The sequence below is a fragment of the Uranotaenia lowii genome, chromosome 2 (assembly GCF_029784155.1).
Source record: "Uranotaenia lowii strain MFRU-FL chromosome 2, ASM2978415v1, whole genome shotgun sequence".
NCBI classification, from domain to species: domain Eukaryota; kingdom Metazoa; phylum Arthropoda; class Insecta; order Diptera; family Culicidae; genus Uranotaenia; species Uranotaenia lowii.
In genome coordinates this window covers 283,926,532-283,952,651 of record NC_073692.1, presented here as the reverse complement: position 1 = coordinate 283,952,651, position 26,120 = coordinate 283,926,532, and the positions used below count along the sequence as shown (strand labels likewise).

At 33.2% G+C, this 26,120-nt stretch overlaps 1 protein-coding gene across 4 annotated transcripts in view; it reads left to right on the top strand.

Annotated features, from left to right (window-relative positions):
* Positions 1-26,120, top strand: part of LOC129744345 (mucin-5AC-like) — a 90,857-nt gene that overhangs the window by 21,531 nt on the left and 43,206 nt on the right. For 2 of the 4 annotated variants that reach the window (XM_055736819.1, XM_055736820.1), the window contains exon 1: positions 19,991-20,717. The exons of 1 other annotated variant lie outside the window; for it this stretch is intronic. The gene's annotated coding sequence lies outside the window, so the exon portion shown is untranslated. Of the gene's footprint in view, positions 1-19,990; positions 20,718-26,120 lie in introns of those variants that run through there. One more of the 4 variants, XM_055736822.1, reaches the window with a different exon arrangement.

The following is a 26,120-nucleotide window of genomic DNA, read 5'->3' as shown; positions in this document are numbered from 1 at the left end:
AAACGAAAAACGAAAAACGAAAACGAAAACGAAAAACGAAAAACGAAAAACGAAAAACGAAAAACGAAAACGAAAACGAAAAACGAAAAAACGAAAAACGAAAAACGAAAAACGAAAAACGAAAAACGAAAAACGAAAAACGAAAAACGAAAACGAAAAACGAAAAACGAAAAACGAAAACGAAAAACGAAAAACGAAAAACGAAAAAACGAAAAACGAAAAAAAAACGAAAAACGAAAAACGAAAAACGAAAAACGAAAACGAAAAACGAAAACGAAAAACGAAAACGAAAAAACGAAAAACGAAAAACGAAAAACGAAAAACGAAAAACGAAAAACGAAAAACGAAAAACGAAAACGAAAAACGAAAAACGAAAAACGAAAAACGAAAAAACGAAAAACGAAAAACGAAAAACGAAAAACGAAAAACGAAAAACGAAAAACGAAAAACGAAAAACGAAAAAACGAAAAACGAAAAACGAAAACGAAAACGAAAAACGAAAAACGAAAAACGAAAAACGAAAAACGAAAAACGAAAACGAAAAACGAAAAACGAAAAAAAACGAAAAACGAAAAACGAAAAACGAAAAACGAAAAACGAAAAACGAAAAACGAAAAACGAAAAACGAAAAACGAAAAACGAAAAACGAAAAACGAAAAACGAAAAACGAAAAACGAAAAACGAAAAACGAAAAACGAAAAACGAAAAACGAAAAACGAAAAACGAAAAACGAAAAACGAAAAACGAAAAACGAAAAACGAAAAACGAAAAACGAAAAACGAAAAACGAAAAACGAAAAACGAAAAACGAAAAACGAAAAACGAAAAACGAAAAACGAAAAACGAAAAACGAAAAACGAAAAACGAAAAACGAAAAACGAAAAACGAAAAACGAAAAACGAAAAACGAAAAACGAAAAACGAAAAACGAAAAACGAAAAACGAAAAACGAAAAACGAAAAACGAAAAACGAAAAACGAAAAACGAAAAACGAAAAACGAAAAACGAAAAACGAAAAACGAAAAACGAAAAACGAAAAACGAAAAACGAAAAACGAAAAACGAAAAACGAAAAACGAAAAACGAAAAACGAAAAACGAAAAACGAAAAACGAAAAACGAAAAACGAAAAACGAAAAACGAAAAACGAAAAACGAAAAACGAAAAAACGAAAAACGAAAAACGAAAAACGAAAAACGAAAAACGAAAAACGAAAAACGAAAAACGAAAAACGAAAAACGAAAAACGAAAAACGAAAAACGAAAAACGAAAAACGAAAAACGAAAAACGAAAAACGAAAAACGAAAAACGAAAAACGAAAAACGAAAAACGAAAAACGAAAAACGAAAAACGAAAAACGAAAAACGAAAAACGAAAAACGAAAAACGAAAAACGAAAAACGAAAAACGAAAAACGAAAAACGAAAAACGAAAAACGAAAAACGAAAAACGAAAAACGAAAAACGAAAAACGAAAAACGAAAAACGAAAAACGAAAAACGAAAAACGAAAAACGAAAAACGAAAAACGAAAAACGAAAAACGAAAAACGAAAAACGAAAAACGAAAAACGAAAAACGAAAAACGAAAAACGAAAAACGAAAAACGAAAAAAGAAAAAGAAAAAGAAAAAAGAAAAAAGAAGAAAGAAAAAAGAAAAAGAAAAAAGAAAAAAGAAAAAAGAAAAAAGAAAAAAGAAAAAAAGAGGGATGAAAACAGAAAAAAATAAAAAAGAAAAACGAAAGAAAAACAGTTAAAAAAGAAAACAGTTAATAGAAAAAAAAAGGCAAAAGAGAAAAAAAAAAACAAAAAATAAAAAAGGAAAAAAAACGAAAACGAAAACACAAAAATAGAAAAAGAAAAAACAAAAAAAAACAAAAACCAAAAAAGGAAACACAAAAACGATAAGAGAAAAATTAAAAAATAAAAAATAAAAAAGAAAAAAGTAAAAACAAGAAACAAAAACAAAAACCAAAGAAGAAAACATAAAAAAGAAAAAAGAAAAAAAAAGAAAAAAGAAAAAAGAAAAAAGAAAAAGAAAAAAGAAAAAAGAAAAAAGAAAAAAGAAAAAAGAAAAAAGAAAAAAGAAAAAAGAAAAAAGAAAAAAGAAATAAGAAAAAAGAAAAAAGAAAAAAGAAAAAAGAAAAAAGAAAAAAGAAAAAAGAAAAAAGAAAAAAGAAAAAAGAAAAAAGAAAAAAGAAAAAAGAAAAAAGAAAAAAGAAAAAAGAAAAAAGAAAAAAGAAAAAAGAAAAAAGAAAAAAGAAGAAAGAAGAGAGAAAAAAGAAGAAAAAAAAGAAAAAAAAAATAGAAAAAGAAAAATGAAAAAAGAAAATGGGAAAACGAAAAATGATTTTAAGAAACAGATAAACGAAAAAGAAAAAAAAATAAAAAAGAATAATGAAAAAAGTAAAAAAAGTAAAAAGAACTTAGAAAATGAAAAAAAATTAGAAAAAAGAAAAAATAAAAAATTAATAAGAGAAAAGAAAAAAAACAAAAAACAAAAAACGAAAAACAAAAAAGAAAATAGCAAAAAAAAAAGAAAAGAAAAAATTTGAAAAATAAAATTATAAAGGTAAAAGAAAACAGAAAATTGAAAATAGAATGGGAAAAACAGAAAAAAAGGAATAAAAAAATATAACAGAAAAAAAGAAAAAAAAGAAAGAAATATGTATCTTCACTATATGTTTTTCAAGATGAAAAGAATGGGTTAATTTATATTAACTTGGGGCGCTGCGATTTTTTTTAATACAGACTTTGGATCATCGCAAGGTAGGATGATAATGCAAAAAACTAATAAATTGGAATGAATTGTATGAAAGCTTGTATGCGATAAAATTGCATACTATGTATATCATTGCACAAAACCCATAAATCAAATAATTTATTATCTAAAAATTCAATAAAACTTAGTATACAGATGGTGATAAAACTCACATCTTCCAACATTTGTTTTTTGTTCTTGTAACTCATCGGATGTTTCCATAAAATACTTCAAATTTTATCTATTTCCCCCTTCGGGCTTTTTTTGCAAATTTCGACTTTTATCAACGATGCAGTTGAAAAGCTCATCCGGTTCAACTGTAATCGATGTTTACTCTTCGACTCGAACTCACGGACATCGACTCAGGAAGCAACTGACTTGCCAACTGAGCTATACCACAAGCCCAAAGGAATTTCGGCCAAATTTTGGAAAAAAATCATTACTTTTTTTAACGCTCGTGAATGTTAATAACAAAAAAAATTAAAAAATTTAAAGTATTTCAAAAAAGACGAAAAGCATATAAATTTAATAACATTAAAAAACAATTTCAAACAAAAGACTATGAATGACAAAAAAAATGAAATAGATATGAAATGACAAAAATAACAATCATTCTAAACATAATAAAAAAAGTTCTTAACGTGGTAAAAAATTACAAAAAATGAAAAAAAAAAATCTTATTTAGTCAATAAATCAACAACGCGACGAATCGATGGGGAACGGTTAAAAGATGAAAATCAAACTAATCTCATTTTTTAAAACCTCCTAGAACTGTTTTATTCCGATGCTTGCTAGGTACGTTGAGTTATAGAGTTGTTGACAATATAAAAAATTTTCACGTCCATTTCCATGAGACCTGTAAAGAGCCTTTATTAGGGAATTAATATAAAAAATGGTGCGGTTTACTGTAAATATCATGTTGCAATAAGCACCCCGATGAAACAGAAAATGTACAAGATTTCAAAATGAATTATGAAATGAAAATAAAACTTATCGAACTATGTTCAAGCCACATTAATGTTGTCCACCGAATTTGCTATCGAGCCAAATTATTATATACTTGAGACTTGAATATGTAAACCACCGGCCAGAGCTAAAAGCCACCAATAATTATGTGACAATAATTACCCCACAAATCCAGCCTGCTCCCTAAGTGGCTTTCTATGTAGTTTAAATGAAGAAACATGGCTATCGGTGTCGTCTTTGTGAAATGGCCCATTCAAGTGGCTAACTGCTCCGAAGATATCTCCTTCGACATGTTTTCAGAATGACCTTTGATAACAATAGCGGCGCTAGCTATCGGTACGCTTCTGATGGCAAGTTTGACTATATTCAACAAATTTTCAGGATAGACTATCCCAAGGGAGAAATACATAAGATTAGCTGAGAACATAAACTTGATTCGTTCATGCATAAATAAGGTGCAATTTAGCAACTACAAGTTTCAATCATGTCAGTGAATGAGGTCAAGAAGAAGATTGCTCATCGTAAGTCAAATACAAAAAGGCTAAATTTCAAACTCAAATGTTTCCGAAATTTGAAATCATAAAATAGATAAACTACAGTATTGTTTAATTTTCATTCATTTACTGTTCGTAGATACTTTTACCACTGATAAGCTTTTCCTCCAATTGAACTTCGTTTTTTTTAAAGAAAATTATCGCCGACAGGTAAGTGTCCGCGCCACTCCTTAATTCGAGAATGTGCCATCAATAAAAAGTAGTGCTGGTCACAGAAAATAAAAACAACAAATAGAACGTTGACACGGAGGTTTTCGTTTTGATGGATTATTCCCGGACGGCCTCCATCGTGGTCATATTTCGCTTTGTTTTGGTTTTTAGTTAGTTAGTAGGCAGGAGTCAGGAATTCCCATTTGGCGAAGAATGCGCGCGTGCTTCTGTGGAATTAAAATTCTAGCAACACATTGGCCCCGCTATTGAACGCCTTCAATTTGTAGGTCAGCAGAGATCGCTCACCCAGTTTTTCGATATTGTTATTCTGGTCCTATAGTTTACATCAAGTGGGTAATGTCAACGTCTCAGTAGGACACCTTAAATTGGGAACAATCGAGGGAGATTCCTCGCACATAACTTCCTATTCAATGTTTCCTTTTAAAATGTTTTAATCGATACATTTTTCTTAAAAAAAAAACTTTTTTCACGAGAACGTAAATTCCTCACACAGGCCATTCCATACCAGTTAGGTGACAATGAAAATGCACCGATCCTTGCTAAATAAGTAACTGTAAATAAGAAAAAGCCAAAGTTGGGTGAGTTGGATCACCCACCCTGGTAATAACTCCATCTTTTGATGACTGGGTTTGTATTTTATTGAATACCTAAATCTATTTTTTACAGGAAGCCAAAAAAATAAATCCAAAATAAGCAAAATGTTGTTCTTCTCGAATGCGTTGTTGATTTTTTATATTTAATAAATTGAAAATTCGAGAGTTCTTGGAACTGTTCTGAACCACGTCCGGAAGAATGATATTTCATCTTAAATTGTTTGAAACCAAACAAGTAAATTTCTTTAAATAAAGTTAAATGATGATTAACGGGTGATACGGTCAAAATTTGATCAAGGGAAAACGCGTGTAAATCGGTGAAATCGTTTATTTAAAAAATCAAATTAAATTTCTTTTTCGAGTTCCGTTAGTATAAAATTCATGAAAATTATTCAGTTAGGCTTCCGCTTTTCCAAATCCGAATTGCCGGGCCTTACGCTTAACCCCTGCCATCAGATTTTGTACAGCCACCTTGTCCACCTTCTTCGCCGCAAAAAGCCAGTTTGCCTTGAACTGCTGGTCGTCCTTAGCAGTTTTTTTGGTCTTCTTTAGGTTCCGCTTGACAAAAGCCCAGTATTTCTAAATTGGGCGGAGCTCTGGCGTGTTGAGAGAGTTCTTGTCCTTGGGAACCACCTGACCGTTGTTGGCGGCGTACCACTCCATGGCCTTTTTACCGTAATGGCAAGATGCCAAATCCGGCCAAAACAGTACGGAACAACCGTGTTTCTTCAGGAAAAGCAGCAGACGTTTATTCAAACACTCTTTCACGTAAATTCCTAGGTTGACAGTCCCGGAAGCTATGAAAATGCTGCTTTTCAAGCCACAGGTACAGAGGGCTTGCCAAACCAGATATTTCTTCGCGAACTTTGATAGTTTCATGTGCTTGAAAATATCTGCTACCTTTCCCCTTCCTTTTGCCGTATAAAACTCCTGTCCCGGAAGCTGCTTGTAGTCGGCTTTGATGTAGGTTTCGTCGTCCATCACCACGCAGTCAAACTTCGTCAGCATCGTCGTGTACAGCCTCCGGGATCGCGCTTTGGCCGTCGTATTTTGTTTATCATCGCGATTTGGAGTCACTACCTTCTTGATGCACGGTTGTAGACGATACCCCGGCTCATTTGCGGCATCTCGGAGAGAGAGGTTAGGGTTTCGCTTGAAACTACCGGCAACTCTCTTTGTCGTCTCAGCGGCTTCCGGTTTTCGATTTCCCCCCGATCCAGACTTCCTGGCTGTCGACAAACGTTCCCCAAACACTTTAATTACATTTGTAACGGTTGATTTGGCAACTTTTAGCGATTTGGCCAGCTTTGCGTGCGAGTACCTCGGATTTTGCAATGCGCGAGCAAAATTTTGATACCTTGCTCTTCTTCCTTGGACGGCATTTTGACAACTGAAGAGTGAGTTCCAAAATCAAAATACGAGCAACATTCTACACACCAACATACACACCTTTAAAATGAGGGGTGTTTGGGTTTTTTAAATGCGAAATTGAAAGAAATACACACGTCAAGTTGATATTGACCAAATTTTGACCATATCACCCTTTATAAGGCACAACCACAAGAATAAAGTTGAAATACGACTTTTTTATACATTTTCACGAAAACTTAAAAAAATTAAATTACGATTTTGTCGTTTTTGAATTGTTTTACTTACATATTCCATGTTTTGCAAGTTTGTATCAATGAGAACTCGAAGAATTCACAATGAATGAATCATTAGTTCTTCTAATTCTAGTTCATCTAGTTTTTTCTTATTCCAAGTGGTGTTTCTAGTCAGCCTTAACACCTTAATGCCTAATCCACACTATACAACTTGAACTGCATTTTTTTTTTGTGAGACGAACTTTGTCGTATGTTGTTGTTGTTCCTGTTGTTGGATACTTGAGACAATCTTAGTGTTTCCCGAATAAAATGGGAGACATTTATGTCGTGTTCCGCGTATGTTCTGTCCCTTATCACTGATGATCATGGACACCTGTTTACGTCCAAAGCAAGCGTCAACACTAGAATGACCAGCTTAGCCAAGCTGCTTTCAAACGTGGTGTCATTTTTTTCTATTTTAGAATGCTCTTTTTTCTTCCTTACCGTCTTCATAATTATTTCTTAATTGTCATAAATATTCTCTCTCAATCCTGATTTTAACTGCGTAACCAAAATCTATATTCGAAACACTGATTCAAATCCTCATGTTTTTCTTTTTAACATTTATTAGGGTAATTTGGTGTGGGGGAGTGTGGTGGGCCGCTTTTCTATAAAAAAAAACTTTCTATAAAGTAATATTGATTTACTAATGCTTTTCATATTCACTATAATTTAGACCGTCTCAAGACTAACTGTCTCCTAGTATGGACTAGCCTTAACACTGCAACATCCAAAAGCGCCAGCTCCAGCGTCAACCTCCTTAGCATAGCTACACTATCGCAAAAGCAATTAAGCCAAGCCCGAGTTGAGCTTGCATGTTTTTAGTTCAACTAATCGAACGCGCTCAAATTTTTATTTTAGGGTGAGTGCTACTCCTTTGGACCTACAGCCTACTTTAGTCCTAAATTGCCGGAAATTTTAAATCATTCATCTTGATAGCATAGTATAAAGATATTTACTCCTATGCACACAATTAACTCTTATTCTTCCTGAATCCTACCATACAGTTTTTTTTCTATAAAAAATCTGTCTGATAAAATTTTTAACGTTTTTAAAAATGTACCTCTATCAAGGGGAATGTGGCATGTTTCATATTTTTTTAAATCAGTACTGGACTCCTATGAACGTAAAACATGATTGCAAAATTTTATAAGACTACTTCAAATTTAATTTAAAAATCGATTGTGTCTCTGTTTAGAATTCGACGCCTTGGGGTCATTGACCAGTCTCTATTTTGACGGTTTAAACGGGTTTTCTTGATCATAAAGGGTACAACACACCTTCATAATATTTACAAATGCTTGTAATAGATGAACTAAGGTAGTTCGTGTGTTAAGGCCGAAACACAATTTAAATCGAAAGATGGAAAATGATGCTGCTTAATTTGCTAACATTACTTATAAAAACTACAAAAAAATGCAATTTTGCCTCCATTAAATTCTCTAGGCCCTCGCACTACTCCCCTTTCATATTTTCCTTCAAACTTTATCATTCGATAGGGTTTCTAGCCTTTTGTCCTAGACTGGCTTCTTCTTGGAAAATGTCCCTATTTTTTAAATATCAAAAATTAACCTCAAAATACAACAAGAACTGCACAAAACTGTAAATTTACTAGGGAACTAAGTCACATAAATCAACCTGTTGCTTCTAAATACTTTAATTTCATCAGAAAGGGCAGTTGTTTGCGAGCCTTCGAAAAAAAAGAGATATTTTGAGATATTTTAAGTTTAGACTTAGTTATTGATGATTATGTGGAAAAAATCCATGTCGATCAAAGCTACCTCGGTGACCAATGTTACCCCGTTTTACGGTACCAACAAATCCAATTGGGAATTGGTAATCTTATCTGGGAATTCTCTGAAACAAGAATATCCAGGTAATTGGTTCAAAACCATCTAATAGTTCACCAAAATTAGAAGCTATACTGACAAAATCTGATAAATGTTTCGAAATCTGGACGCCAAAATCTGGACGCCGAAATCTTTCAAAATCATTAATTGAAACATCAGCCACTGTGTCTCTTTAAAATAATTTCAAGAAAAAATCGGCATTTCTGAACATTTGCCACGTTATAGATGAGACTCTTCTATCCAACGCGCTATTAAGAAAAGAAAATCGATCGGGGTTTTTTTTTTCAAGATTTGCGAACAATATAGTCGAGCAAAATTATCTAGTTTTCGCTAATAATTTTTCCTAAGAACTTCAAATTCTACATTTTTGAGCTTAGCCGTGTTGAGATTTCTTCAAAAATAAACAATTAGGCCGGAACAAATATCACTTTCTTCTTTTGTCAACCGCCCCCCCCCCCCCCCTTCGAAATTTCCGAAAAACCCGAAGGGGGAAATAAATAAAGTTTGAAGTATTTTGGGGCAATTTCGGAAAATTTATCAAATATCAGAAAGATTACATGAGCAAAAACCAAATCGTGAAAGTTGAGAGTTTTATAACCTTTTGTATTCTTCATTTTTTTGAATTTTTTGACAAAAAATTACTTGAAATATGGGTTTTGTGCAATGATAAAGTATGTAATTTAATTGCATGCAAGCTATCATGCAATTTATTCCAGTTTATTAGTTTTTTTGCGTTATTTTTTATTGTCCCTCCCCCTTGCGATGATGCAACTCTGAGTGACAAAAGAAGGATTTGAAATTTGTTCCGGCCTTACTACAAAAATTTACAATTAATTGATTTTTATCCAAACATTTTTGCAAAAATGTTAAACTTTGAGGAAAATTTGAAAATGTACACCTAAAAAATGTATAAAATTAGCTTTAAAAGAACTGGCTATACTGCAGCAAATAAACAAGAGCACGGTAATAGGAGTGTTTTCTCTGAGATCATTTCTATCGAAATTAAACTTTTTTGCCAACATTTATGATTAAATATAATTTTAATAAAAAAAAATTTAAGTAAATATTTATTTTTGAATGAATTTTAACACATCTTAGCTCAAAAATATAAAATTTGAGGTTCTTAGGATAAGTTATTAGAGAATACGTGAAAATTTTGACCGAATATTGTAAACTGACCGAAATTCGTAAACCATCCAAAAAAAAGGTGTTCTAGAGAACCCCCGATCGATTTTTTTTTTCCTGAATAGTGCGTTGGATGGGAGAGAGCCTCCTCTATAATGTGGCAAATTTTCAGAAATGCCGATTTTCATTTGAAGGTCCAGAAAAAAGATACTATGAGCTACCCTTGTGTTGTTTGAACATCTTTTAACATGACATGTACCTTTTTGTGTAGAAATTGAATCAGCATCTGAACTCCTTTAATTATTTGTATCGAAAACGAAATAATTGCTCATGTTGTACAAGAGTGCCTACTGCAAAATATCCCTAAACGTCTCATTTTTTTTTTCAAAATGATCAACACATCAATGATCTTCGATAAGCATCATTAGAGGAAGGTCAAGTACCATGTAAAATTCGAAATTCTGGGGAATAGAGAGTGCCCATTTCCGGAAATCCCGATCGTTGGCCGAATACTACTTGCTACTATTTTTACTAGTGAGATTTGTCTCTCATTAATTTTAAACTCATTGTGTGACATAATCAGTTTTAAAATCATCCTTCAATAACTTTAAAACAGTTTCAAATATAATTCTTGCTAGAGCTGATGTTTTCGCTTCTTTTTCGTATAATAGCAGCTACATAATAATTATCTAATCACTCAATGTTTCAATGATATTGTGCTTTATTTTTAAATTTTTGTTAGCTGTTGCATCTTTGTAAATAATTACCGATTAAAGCTCCTTAGTTTTGTCGAATGGAAATGATTATAAATATTGTTTCAATTTCTTTTCTCATCCCGTAGAAGCAGTAGTAGGAAGGTGCCTACACGAAAACTTGTTCCGTGCAAGGCAATAACATTGATAGATAACGCTTTAAGTGTTTAGCAGTCAGCAGTCAACAGATAAACATTTGCTCGGCAGCCACCCAGAGTATCATAAAATACAATTTACCACCGACCTTGACCGTACTCAAGTATCTAGTAGCAGAAGAGGATTTGAAATCTTCAACATTCCGTAAGACGAGGATCAGGATATCTCTTCCCACGAAGATTGCTTTCTAGCTTTGCAATTTGACAATCGGTAAGGAAAAGGGTAACTGGTTTAGGAACGAGAAGCTTATCGCAGGGTTGCAGCAATAAATTCTCAAAAAACATACTGCTGACTCAACATTGTCACAGAAATGATGAATACGTAAACAGGTATAGGACCATTAAGTTGTAAAATAATTCCACGGAATGACGAAAATAGACGGGAGCTGAATGTGATCAACATTTGGATTTATTGCAGTTATAAGACACTCGCACCTAAAGCCAGAAACACTTTTAGAACGTTGCATGCAACGTAGCTTACATAAACATGAAACATTTAGACTTTACAACCAGGATAAACATGACTTAAAAGTCCAATGACACGTGCCATTTTAAGAATAATTGCTTAGAAAATTTCAGATTGTACAGTCGAATTCTAGATTTCCACTCAAATTATCAATTCATAGTTAATATTCTGGTATTTGATTCGTTGTTCTGAGTATAGTCTGAAACTATTCAACCAACTCCGTTCATTCTATTGCTTTTTACTCATCTCAACGCTATGCACAATTTGAAAGATTTTTTTATAATATCCTAAATTTTTTTATTCTTTCGACCACTTGTCCGTTTCCCTGGATGTAAACCTATCATCTACCAAAGTCCTTTATATAATTATGTGCCTCGCATTGCTGATTTTTCTTCGAATCTCAATTTTACAAGGGAGGAAGAACTTCATTACAGTTAATCTTCCTAATCCAATTCCTTTTCAGTAAATGCAAACATTTGAGATGTATTTAACATTCCTAGAAGAAAAATAATAGAAATGTGAGCATTTCCTAAAATTTCCTCTCGAAAAGGTTCTAAATAAATAGTAGGCCTTTGCCTCTTCAAACGACGGCAGGCCACTTGTCTCGGAAAGGTGATCACAGAAACAACAAGTGGAAATGTTATTTGCCATCCATTGCCCTTCGGATGTTGATGGATTTTTTTTGTTCGAGACCAGTAGGTACCTACTGCAAAAAAGCTTCCAAAAACGATTAGTTTTTTTTTCATTTTTGTTTGACTAGAATGATTATGCTCTACCGTAAGTTAATTTTGAAGTTTTCAAAATATTTGATGAAAAACTATGAACTGCTGCATTGTTTTGTGATTATAAAAAAAAGATTTGGTTTAAATGATCTTTCTTCAAAATTTTTGGCGTTCATATTACATTGGTAATCAATAAAATTGTTTATTCAAATCAAGCAATTAAATGAATAAAACTTAGACCCTGAAAGGTTTCAATAATGAAGTTTTTGTTTGATCCTGGTAAGCTTTGCGATAATGACTAGGTATTTGCAAAATAATTTGAACGCTGTCGTTCCTGATTAGAAAAAGTTTTTTTTGTTTCGAGTATCCATTTTTGTTTAAGTAACAACCATAACCTTTGAAACTCGGAAAAGAACACTGTTTACAAAGCGAGCATGTGTTTTTGTTTAACGGTCACCTTGACTACAGCGCAGCTGATGTAATCAGTGTTGTCGAGGACACAAACTTTCTATTTGTAATTCTCATTATGTGACGATGCGATCAAGTTAGTACCAATAATCCACCTATCACCGTGCACGATAAATTAAAGAAATGCGAAAAAAAATCACACATTCAATTGCAAATAACTCGTTACAGTCAACTCGTATCGCGTCACAATCTTCTACAAACTTATTTGTCATTGTTTGAACTATTCCTGAAATTCTAAGCTTTTTAGCATACTGAAAACATATTTTAGAACACAAAGAGAAAAAGTATGTCGATTTTTTATTACATTTTGCCGAAAGTCTCCATACAAATTTCAAGTCTTTTGCGCCAGCTCGTGCTTCTGCCAAACCCAGACAACCAGAACTCGTATATTGTTTTACAGATAATATCGTTTGAATGTTATTCAAACTCATTTTCGTATATCTGCACCTACAATGTGCGGCCCATGCATATCCTTTATCGTATTTGAATACATTACATGTTTTTGTTACGACAATTATTATATATGCACCTACAATGTGCGTCCCATGCATATTCTTTATTGTATTTAAATACATTGCATGATTTTATTACGACAAAATAAACCAAATCAAGAATATGTGTGCTAATGTACCTACATATATGGCCTCCAAAATGATACGTATATACTGGTTTTGCTGCATTATATACGAATTTTTTTTTTGTCTTTATTTAAGAGGTTTTCAGCCACAGGCTATATACGAATTGTTTACACGTATATTTGCACGTTTATTTGTGCTGCAAATTTCATACAACCTGGTTTGTCTGGGAATGACCTGAAACTTTCAGAAAGTCATTTTTTTGCCTAAATGCACAAATCTAGGGGGTGCCACGTGGAATGTAAGGATTTTTTTGTTATGGGCCAGTCTAATACATATGTATCATCTTGATCAATATTAAACACATTGCAACATCACAAGTCCTCAAAACTCGTTTTATCTTAAATTTGCTGACTAGGGGCATAAAGGGCACTATTGGTTTTGGCAGGTTAAGCACCCTCTGCCGTAGAATTCTACAGCTTTTTCCACTCGGCAAGCTTTTAGTTTTGTTTGTTTATTTAATCTGTGCTTATTTTCAGTGACAAGGTGGTTTTCTCTATGCTGATGTTTCTACGAAAGAATGTCACATTAGAGAAAATTCATTGAAAAACGCCAATTTTTGAAAAATTTTTCATCAGATGACTTTAAACTGTTGAATTTAATGTTATTCACCGAAAATAACATTGAAATAGAGGGCACAGGAGGAGCGAGGGGCCTTGAATGTTTTATTTAGAGAAAAACACTTTTTGGTAGGCACTACTTACAGGATCCATACTCAACCATACATTGTTAAAAACTAAGAGGAACGCATTTCTCAAATTACGGTTTAACTTGAGTTTTTGGGAAAAAGAGAAACTATACGAGCTTTAAAAATGATAGAAAAATTTTAGCCGTGTGACAGTTTTACGTAGAACTAGCATCGGAATGTGTTCTGATTCTACGCAAAAGTGTCACACGGAGCATTTTTGGCTCTAATTGGCTGTTTGTTTTTGTAGGAAATGTAATCTTTTGGAAGAAAACATTGTTAAATGATTAACTTGAACTGTTCGCCACAAAAAAACTGTCTGAGATTTTAAGTTTGAGACAAAAATTGGATATATAGCTGAAATTTCAATCGCGTTTTTTTCGTTTGCGAAAGAAACACTGGGTGGTCATAAGCGGTCACAATATGGCGAATCGCATTATACACGCAAATTAATCTGCACGTCGTGACTACGTGAAAAGCTACATAATTTTCACCCATTCGATTTTCAAGTAGCTTCTACGAAAATAACATGTGAATTCACCTAAATAAGAATTCGTGCTTCATGAAATTTAGCTACAATTTACTTGAATTCTAAGTGAGTTCAATGCGTTTCGATGAAGAAGACGTAAAATAATTTTAGTTTCGAATTGAAATTTGGGACATTTTAATTGTTTTTTTTTCTCTTTTAGTTGTAATAAAAAACAAAGAAAATTTAATTGATTTGGCTTTATTTATTTTATCCCGTTCACTAGCAACAAGATACATGCACTATCAATGACACAAAAAGAAAATATTATTATGATACCTGATACCCTGTGACGATGGCACCTTACGCAAGAAGCTCCTTCTTCTCGATGTGCCGGGGCCGGAACTCCGCCCGAACCACTTTTCGACCTGTGGAAGTGGAAGAGTATATTTTCAATCAGCGAGAATCTTTTTTTTTATATCCTTGACTTACCCTTTTCTTCCGATCTTCAGTCACTGATAAACTGATGTAACACTGGGCTGCCTTTCCCTAAACCATCATCTCAGTAGTTAGTCATTATACCGTTGACATTGATGGCGCTAGTGGAATAGGAATCGCTCACACAGGAGCCTATGGTTGGGGAATGATGAGCTAGATGTCACGCAGAGCTCTGGGTGATAAAATCTTTTTTCGTTTGCTTAGGGCGTTACATCAGCGTATCAGTGCTTCAAGGACGCAAAAATTCCTTCATCTGTTACGTCGTAACAGCTACAACATTGAAAAATTTTGCACCGCAACTAAAGTCAGTTGTCTGATAAAGGAGGGCTTTTCTTATAAAAATTCATGCAAAAACTGATCCAGATGGACTTGAAGTCATCCACTTCAACTTTACGTGAAATTCATGTATTAGTTACGTTATTTTAATAATTTACTACAAAACACACGGTTTTGGAGGCATAAATAAAAAAAAATCAATGAAATCCGGACAACCGGGCCGAGCCGGACTGTTCCCAAATTTTATATGAAATATCCGGGCAAACGCGGATAAAACCGGGCAATCTGGCAACCTTAATGTAATCTCATCAAAAGTATATTTGACATCTGAGAAAGTTGTTGAGTTATGGACGCTCATTTTCACGAGAACTGTGGTTCTTTATGGACATTTAGTCCCATATACGAGTGTTAATGATTGTATATGGAGCCAAAATTTGTTTACTGTATTTGTTTATTCTAGACTAGATGGTTTAAAGGTTAAACGAACTTATTAAAGAGAGTTATACACTGCCGGCCAAAAGTTTGGGATCACCCGCTAAAAAACATGCAAATTTTGATCGTTTATATCTCAGTCGTCTTAGGATATATTGCAAATCTTCTGATCTCATTCGAAAGATAATGAGCGAAAGCTATTTCGGAGGTGTTTTGCCCAGAAATAATGTTTTAGTTTTGCACCTAAAACTTAACCTAAAGATAGAACATTTTCAACAAATCGCACTCAATATTCAAAACCAATCATCTCGGGATAGGGTACACCAAATTTCACAATTTGAATTGCATTAGAATCCTTATTGTATACTTCTATACACAGTCAAAAACTTTTGTGCAAAAATTTAAGAATGTACTTTTAATTAATAAAATAGACACTTAAGTTATCGTCCAAAAGTTTGGGATCACCCCTAGTATGGTGTATCGGCCAAAAGTTTGGGATCATTTTTTTTAAAAACATGCAAATTTATCTCATTCATATCTTTCTCATCTAACATCGTATTGCAGATCTGAAGGGTGCATTTGAAAGCTTAGGAATTGTTGTTTTTTCTTAAATTCATTCAAAAATTATATTTTAAATCGATAACCATAAAAAAATCAGTATTATAAATGTGAATGTAGAGAAATGAATCCAACTTAGATGAAATTTCAGGAACTAGATAAAAGAAAATCGATGTTGAAAAACATGCGAAAAAAATTCGCCTTGTCTCCCGGTAGGACTTGAACCCACATCTTGCGCCTCTCCGGGGCCCATGTATTAACATTCTACTACAGGAGACCAACCTGGCGTATGAATATTATACTGGTTGAGTGTTGATGTCTATCGGAATGAAGGGAAGAGTTCTCCCATGGGATCATAATCATTTTTCTTGGTCTATTTCTATTCCCATCATTTCGTCTTACGATAGTTGGAATCAAGTTTGGACATTTTTAAGCACGGCAAGATTTGCATTGCCTTCTCATATCCTGCACGGGTTGTCAGTTATGATGACAAATTATGCGTTTGCCGTATTTGGATATCCAGCCAATTTCGGTGTTTGGTACCGCCTTATTTCTATTTTTAAACTGCGACCCAGAGATGGGTCTTGACTCAAACATTCAGTCAGCGAAACTTTTTTTGTAGAGAAATGAATCCAACTTAGATGAAATTTCAGGGACTAGATAAGAGAAAATCGATGTTGAAAAACATGCGAAAAAAATTCGCCTTGTCTCCCGGTGAGACTTGAACCCACATCTTGCGCCTCTCCGGGGCCCAAGATGTGGGGCGCAAACTTTTGGTTTTAACAAAAATGTCAAAAAACATCTAAAACCTTTGTGTTTCTTAGCCCATAAAATTAGACACTACATGCAAAAACGAAAAAGCACTACAAAAAGTCAAAGTTATATTGATAAAAATAATCATAGTTAATAATAATAGTTCTCTAGTCCCAGAACTTGTGGTGTTAAAGAGCCTATCAAAATAAACACCTAATAAAATGAATTCTTGAACGCCATGAATAGTTTGTGTGGTGACAGTACGAAATTTAAAATATATGAAAACTTTAAATTCCACTTTTTAAAGGTAAAATATACGACCCCGTTCGATATTGGCAATATTCGATTTTGGCGACATTCAATTTTAGCATTATTCGATCAAGGTTTCCGAAAAAAAATCTGTGATTTTGCCAAAAAATATTCTTACTTTGAATAATTTTACCCGAAAATTCGGTGATGCTTTTCTGTAATGTTATTTCCATCAATTTCATTGAAAAGTCATGAAAAATTTGGTCTTTTCAACACTTTATTAAAGAAAAGATTGGTAATTTTAACTTTGCCAATCTTACCATATTCTGCCAATTCCTAAAAACAAATTCCAAATTTATACTGACAAAATATAAAATAAAAAATAATAGTTTAAAAATTACGTACACAATTTTTAAAATCCGTGAAATTTGTGAATTTTTCCAAAATCCTGTGTTATGATACATAGATTCTGCGATGAAAATTTGCTCAAATTCTGGGAAATTAAAGTATTTTTTCAGTGATTTCGGCAAACCATGCGAGCTATATTCGCCTATTTATGTTTCAAGCTGAATTAAGGTTTTTTGGCTATTTGTTAGTACATTTTTGCTACTGATAACTCTCATGCGACAAAGTTGTTAATTTATAAAAATATATGTCTTTCAAAATTTTAAAGAATAAAACAAAAGTTAGGGCTGCCGTATTATGAAATCAGTTCATCCAAAAAAAAAACTTTATCAAATATGTTTTGAGATCTTCAATTCACTTTCAAGATGTTGATTGGGATTTAGATTCTAAGTTTTGATGATGAAAATCATAACTATTTTCTATTTCACCTGTTATTTTACAAACATGATGGGGCATACAAAACACTCTCATATTCCATTTTCAAATCATCATTAAACCTTCTAAAAGCTAAAATTTGCTGTATTTTTTGTTCTTCTGAATAAAAAAACAAAAGTCACCCAAGTTTTTGCTTTGGGTTTCTTAACGTATAATTTTTAAAAGTCAGAATATTGCATGGAAACAAATCATTCATCATATGTTCCTGTCAGTTCAACAAATGGGATACATTGGCCAAAAATGTTCTATTTGTTAACCCTTTTTCGGATTTACACTTGTTTTAGGAAAAATAGATAGTACAGCTCATATTCATCACAGCGATATAAATTTCTCTTTAAGCTTTGAACTTTATTGAAAAACGTTATTGACCGTTAATGCCAGAAATTTTTGAAAATTTCTGGCATTTTAGGATCGAGGTAACAAACTCTAAGTCCATAGTAGGGTAACTCACGCTGTATTTTTTTAATATCTTACAATTGGACTTAATTTTTTTTAAATGCATAGACATGTTCAATACACTATGTTTCTCTTATTTCCAATCTTAAATTGTGCTTGTTGAATGGTTTCATCGTTTGTGCATTTTCAATAACATTTTTTGTAATTTAAACTTTATTTCAATGGAATTTAAGATGTTAAATTTGATTTGTAATGTTCCACACATTCTGATTTCTTGTTACTTTCAAATGGTAAATAATCATTTTTGGATCGGATTTGATTCGTTGTGTACTACTTTACTATTATAAAGTGCACTGCTCCATTAAGCGAAGCCTTCGACGCAACAAGATTTTAAAACATTTGTCACATGTTATAAATTTGAAGTATTTTATATTCTTTTCAGGGTTATTGAAAAAACTTATTTTAACTTGTTTTGACAAAGGTTGTGTTTTTGTGTTCCAAATCATGAATAAAATAAATCCTTGTTATTAGTATGTTTCAACAAAATTTGTTTTTTTATCTTACCTTGTGCTTTATTTTTTTTTGAGAAATAAAAGCAGTTTCTACGTACCAATTGTACGTTTTCGGATACATACATCAAGATAAAAAAAACCTTAAATAAATCTATTTCAAAGCAATCCCAAACATTCAACACAGTCTCACACGATTCACTCAACATTGCAAACAGCAGCATCGAAATTGGACTTGACTTTCTAAGACGCATAATGTTATTTCTGCTTGATCCGCTCTCAAAAACACCGAAAAACTTCAAACAGATTTGCCCAGAATCAGTCCCCGGCCCCGTGTTCCCAAATATCGGATGAACGTAGAATGCGAAGCGCAAAAAAGGATAAAAGTATTCACATGATGAGCCAACATCAGCCATCGCATCGCCTCGCCGCCGGAGGAGCTCTCATCGCATCCTGTTCAACATGGACATTATTTTTTGGTTTGTTTTCTGCGGAATGCAAAAAAAAAAACATAAGAAAACAGAGGCCAGCTGAAATCTTAAAAACCAACATCGGACCTAGGTTAGAATGCCAGATAAAGTAGGAAAGAGTTTTTCTACGGGTTGACCATGACGAAAAGATCTAAGCGCTCGATAAGCGAACAGTTTAATGTAATTCTTTCAAAGCTTTCTTTCTGGCAATGTTCGGAAACTTTGACACAGTGAACTACGCGATTTGCATAAAGGACAACATTCTTAGTGTTGGATAAATTGAAAGAAAATATTTTTCTACTCTCATGTTACGTCAAATTCAATATGATTTTTTTCCAAATTTGTCACAGGGTTGAAGATGTTCACAAACCATATTACAGCCAGTTCATAATAAATATTGAAATGTGGACATTTAAAAAACATTTAAAAAACAAACTGCTTTTCCCATAGTGCATCCATCTTTTTTTCCCGAGTGAACTGCCACATCTATGTTGAATTTGGCAATTAAGAAACTTGTTATCCCCGATTGACGAGCCTTTGGTCTTTGAATCCTTTTTTCTTCCATTCCTTTCCATCTTCGGCGAAAGGAAACTTTCTTTTTGCACTATCGCAACCTGCCACGCCTAGGAAAGGGAAGTTGTGTATGATGAGGCAATTTAAAGGTCGGTGTGAAATGGTTTTTAGAATTTATGTTTTTGCGCTTCGTCTTAATGGTTCTGGTTTTTTTTTATTTTGTGTATATCTCGCACTGCCCTTGCGAGAGCAAAAAAAATCAGGATTGACCCAATCAGAGAACAAATATGTTTAACCGGCTGGATTTCAACCCGTCAGGTCTGCCGTATATAGACGATTGATGCAACGAACATTGAGAACTTTATGCCGCTTAGATATGATTTGAGGAAAACGTAAATGTTTCCTAGGAATTTCGAAAAGTGATACACAAAAGGATAAATACAACTGACCATTCGGACCTGATCGACAGTCGTCAGTAGGAAAGAGTTGTGCATGGTGAAAGGTTGTGTGGAAAGGGTCCTTCTGTTTTGAAGTTTTCATTGATTTAACATCGAAAGTGCTCGGGAACAATTCGAGATGTTGTTACGTGAATGGTGTAACTCTATTGAAGTGACGTGATAAGTGATGTGATACAGCGTCCACAGCTTTGCTGATAAGCTTCAAAAGTTTTCAAATCATGATACCTTAGATGACTTTTGTTCAAGTGTTTTTTTTTTGCTAAAATCTACTTTTCACTAATCACTAATTCATTCAAACGATGGAAAATTAATTCGAATGTGAACAAATCATAACTCATGCCTCATGTCCATAGTTAAGTCTGATTGCGTTTCTAGTTCAATAATTATTTAATTGTTTCTAGTTGAACTTTAAGGGATGTATTGATGGTAATAAAAAAAATCAGGTTCATTAGGTTTCAAAATATTTCATTTCTCAGGCAAAGAATCACAAAATAGTTTTAAGCTGTTCATTACAAAAAAAGCCCTGGCATAGATTTTTCACCACCAGTTCAACTGCTTCCAAAGCGCTTCAGCTTCGACCACTCCAATCATCATAACTTTCATTTCTGTCTTAACATTTCTACTTAGAATTATATATTGTTGATATGGCATGAGTTTAAATCAGAACAAAATGTTTCAGGTACAAATTAAAAATTTTGAGATCGTCACAAAAAGTGTTAAAATGTGTTATGGAAGTTTTGAGTTGGACATCTGAACCACAGGTAAGTTAAATGTGAATTAAGAAATATAGAGTTAGTGATTTTTAGTAGTCTTCCAACAATTCATATTAGAATCGAAACTACATTTGAAACTTAACATGAAATCAAAACAGAGCTGAGGATTTCATATGACGTTCCCATTAGAAATGAATAAAAATGCATAATTAATTGGAAATCATTCTTTAGATCAGAGTTCAAATGAATCAGCAACATAAATATCTTAATCAGATTTTATTTTACGGAACGATTAGAAATTCGAATATATAATCTTGACTTCGAATTCTGAACAAATACTAAAAATAACAATTCAGACTCAGAACGTTACTCAGAACTTAAGAGTTTATGTAAAAAATTTATAATGAGTGTCGGGATTAACAACCAGTACATTTTTTATTTGTTTTGTAAGCTCTATGACTAATAAATAATAGAAATCAAATATAATTTCTGAAGTCAGAATCCAAATAGCCGAATTTTGACTCTATTGAAAGATTCTATGGAAAATATGTAAATATGATAAAGCAACGAATTTTTTTAGAAGTAATCTTGGTTAAATGTAGGGGAGAGTGAGATATTTTTGATCACTTTTTCATATGTTCCAAAACTTTTTTATAATATAAACAGCTGATCCGGTGTGCTTTGCTGCTCCTTACAAAAAAAATTAATTTGTTAAAATAATTGAAATTAGTTTTATTTCTTAGGCAGCATTACAAACCAAATTTCAACAAAATTTAGAAGCCAACGCTCGAAAATGAGAGTTGCATCAGGAGTATCGAATTTCAGTACAAAGATTATTAACATAATAATATTTATATAAAATTTATCTCTAACTTTGTTTTTCAAGATGTTAAACTTTTAATCTGTTTTTATAAGCTTCAAAGAGTTTATAATGGTGTCGAAATGTGTGTTCTAATGGTATAGACTTCCAGCCATTTTTTTTTTTTTTTTTTTTTTTTGTAGCGGCCTACCACACTCCCCTATACCAAAAGGCTATATTGAGCCCCCTGGTAATGGACGTTACTGTTCTCAGCAATTCTGGCAGCACAATATACAAAATAACTAATACGCGACGCGAGCAAAACATTACTCATGCTGAGAATTCTAAGTTTATAATCTAATGCGGGAAATGCGGCGATAACTAATTTACACTATGAACCTGAAATGAAATGAAATGAAAAAGATTTCCTTGTAAAAGATTCATGTTTAACAAAAAAAAATTAAAATTTATATAAAAAGTAATACTAAAATAAATAGAATAAGTAAGAGCAAGTTGACTGATGTTGGAAAAAAATGGTAGAAATTCTGCCATTTTTTGCGCATTTTGAAAATTTTTCGATGCAAAAACGTTTTCAAGATCTGTGGCCTTTTTTTGACAACACGGGTTGTAATTTCGCATGCTGTGATGCAAAAATAGCAATATTTCTATCACATACGGCTGGAATAGAAACAGTGCTATAAAAAATACAACGCCCAAAGATCTTGAAAACATTTTTGCATGGTTAAATTTTCAAAATGTCAAAATTTCTACCACTTTTTCCCAACACCAGTGATTATGCTCTTATGACTAAAATCTAACAAAATTAACGCTACAATGTTACAAAAATACTCAATGCTAACTTTGTTCGACTTGTTTATGTAAATGTGATTGAGATGCTCGTCCCCACACTGTTATAAGATAGTGAAATAGAGAGTGGATAAATGCATGATAGAATTTTAACAGAACATGTTGTGGAACAAAATTCTTCAATCTCCAGAGTACACCACAGAGGGGAGAAACTCTCTTTTCTAAATGATTGCTAAAATATTGCGGTGTCATATTAAGTTTAAATGGCCGGCAAAAAGGGTCATCCATATTAACTTTCCATAACTTAGTGATACTGACGTTATTTTATACCGGATTGTGATGAAAATTTGCACATGGGAGTTATTAGGGACAAACAATTGATTTCACTTATCCAAATTAAAGTCAGGGCTCGGCCAAAGGGGTCGTCCATATTAACTAATCACTGTTAATGCGATATTGTCGTTATTATACATCGGATTCAGGTGAAAATTTGTACACGAGAGTTTTCAGAGACGAGCAATCGATTTCAGGTATTAATTTCAGTGTAAGGGGCAAATAATTTGAATAAAGCCGGGTAGAATCCGGAAAGTTTGGAACAATATCTGAGCATCCAGGCAAGATTCGGCTTATCTAGAATTCATTATTGAATTCATCAGCAAACCCGAATTTATTCAAGAAAAGAGTCTTCGTTTTTCATACAAAACAAATCGTAAAAGGCCACGCGTGAGTTGTAGGCTGTGGCCAAGGATGACGGTTGTGTTTTTTTTTCTCGGTTGGAAAATGTTCAAGACTCTCGAACCATAAATTCAAAACTTTAATGTATACCTAATATGTAGTTATGAAATGTGAGAAGAAAAAGTTTCAAAGTTCGATTTATTGTCAAGATATCATCGGACAACCGGAGCGTGATCCAGATGGCGTTCAACTTCTTGATTTCTGTCGGCCGTTTAAAGTTTAAACTAAAGTGTCCTTTGGTCTCTGGGAAACATTAATGCAAAGTATTTTCGTTTGTTACATATATTTTGTTGGAAATTTAGTTTCAACATAACAATGTTATCAATTCGAACTATATTCAAATATTAAAAGTTTCATAAAAGTTCTATAATGTTGATGAAATTTTTACGGACACCTTTTACTCCATATTTCGTCAAATGTATGGAAGAGCTGTATTAGTGACTTTGAAACTTATTAAACTCGTTCATCACTTGAGACTTGAGACTTAACTGGGAGGGCAATTATGCGCATACGTTTAGGATAGTGAACTCATTGGTAGATTATGATTAAGATTCATCAAAAAGTGTTTCGACAATTCAATCGTTCAGATGTTCTTCCTTTCTAAAAAAAAAAGTTCAAGGAGTTAAAGGCCAACGGCACGATTTTTACACATTACTAGTCAATCTTTCTTTAAATCGATTGATAAAGAAGAAAACAATGGCCAAAGAAAAAATGCTCTAAATAATTAAAGCTTAAAAATATTCTTATACATATCAAGGTTCATGATAAAATCTAAACGATGATTAAGATCTATAAGTAAAATCACCTTGTGAGAAAAAATTGGGCAAGTGAAAAAATCAAATTTTTGAAGCAAAATTTTGGAAATCGCACTAAACAATTCATGTAGCAATCACATAACTTTGAAGTAATATGAAAATGGTTCCAAATCGCAAAAAGTGTGCTTAGATTTATTCTTCTACCCGTTTTGTGAACGCCAAAAAATCACATTTGTTTCTGACAGCATAACGAATAACATTTTCGATGTGCCTTATATCCTTAACATCAAACCTTATATCAAAACGTTTTAAAAACTTATTATACATCCAAAGATTCATGACATAGGTATGTGTACCCGATCAGGAAAGAAAAACAAAATTATATCAAGATGAGATATTTTGATACTAATTTTTTTTTCTATCTAAATGAGTTATAATTCAGTACTCGTAGGATGTTAAAATATCTCAAATTATATTAAAAAAACAATACGATCATAGCTTAATTATATCAGTATTTGATATGCTCTTATCAAGATTATATTTGGTTCAGATAGCATAGTTTGATACTAGCCAGAACAAATCCAATTTTCCAAAATTTGAACTTTTCAAGATATGAATGCTTCGAGAAAAATTTCTAGTGGAATGTCAGTAACCCACACTAACAACTAAAATCATGCTCCATTTTTTGTATCCCAAATATATGATTCAATTTTAGGAATCTGCTGAGCGAAACTCATGGAAGTACGGTTTGGGCCGTTGACTTCGATGTCCGTGTTTTATGGAAAGTTATATGCATATCAAAATAAGATACGGTTATAATATATTATAATAATTTGAAACAAATTCTTTATCGTTGAAAGTGAACACAATCCTGTTCAAGAATGCCAATCAAAATAAGAAATAACCAAGATTCAAGAAAATAAGAGTCGAAAATTATGAGACCCTTGCCTTTGATTTTTAAATATATTCTTGCAGACGTATATAGACTGTTCCAGAAATTATAAGCACACTTTCAAAATAATAAAAAAAAAATATTTCACTAAATTTTATTTATTTTATTTGGCACACTGTATTTGTGTCCTACACAACGCTGTACTCTTAATTGATGATAATCTTTAATCATAAGCCAGGCTTCGCACTTTTTTCGAACAACAGCTTCTGCACAATTGCATCACTTTTGGCCAATCCATTTCAAATTTTCCGATGTCATCAGCTGGTTTTATGTATTTTCATAGCGTAGCTTTGGTCAGAGCCCAAAAAGTCTCGATAGGGGGTGCCTTGGGCCAATTTGGCGGATTCATGATTTAGCGTAATGACATGATGCCAAATCGGGCCAAAATATGACGGGTTCATCATGCTGCTTGATCATCGGCAATAACAAACACATACAGGATCTCAATGAAACGTGATGTTACCTCGAAGAGATGTCTTTTTCTTAACTCTAAAAGCGTACATCTTTCGAGGATATGATGGCTAGCATCTTACAAATGCTTAAACCACCAACCCACAGAAAGTGTACTTTGTATGCCGTGACCGGGATTCGGTCTCATGCCCGCTGGCTTAGAAGACTTGAAGGCTATCCTCTACACCATGGGCTGCCGCTCTAATACGCTTCAGTAGGCATTCCTTGATATAGTTCTGGGTATCCGTTGTTTTCGATGTGACGTACGAGCTAGATATGTATATTGCCGCACTCGGAAATTGCCTACCACACCAAAACCTTCTTGCAAAATTTTTCGGAGAAAATGGCTTTCTCCGTTTCGGGGATATCCGGGATGAAATTTATGGCCCACGAAGGGTTTTATAGTCCAATTTCTCATGCGTTTCATCGTCCATGATAATGCACCCAAAACTTTTGCAAAATATTGAATCATACAGTTTCCGGGTTCTTGGTTTGGCAGAAGTGGCATGATTTGGGTTGATTTTAGGATTTTTCTGCTTCTGGTACGTCTTGAGCCCAAGTCACTCTTTAGCACGCATCACGTTAGACGTCGATGTACCGATTTTTCCCGCCACATCCCGAAAGGAAGCTGATGGTTTCTGATTGTAGGCATCCCTCACCGTTTTTGTCGATAGCACAGACCAGGACCAGATTTTCGACCACTCCTCGGTTCATCTTCAAATGTACAATGTTCACCATATTTTTAATAGCTTTCCGTACCGCTCCGACGCTCAAATCCTCTTCTTTGGTCAATTTTCTCAATGAGATTCCACTCACAGTACACCACTTGTGCACTTTTTTTCTTCTCTTCTCCGGAGTAAGACCACGCATTTTGAAATGTTACCACAAACTGAACGTTTTTTTTTAGGTTTTCACGTACAGAAATGTATGAACAAAAGGACGCAGCAAGTAAA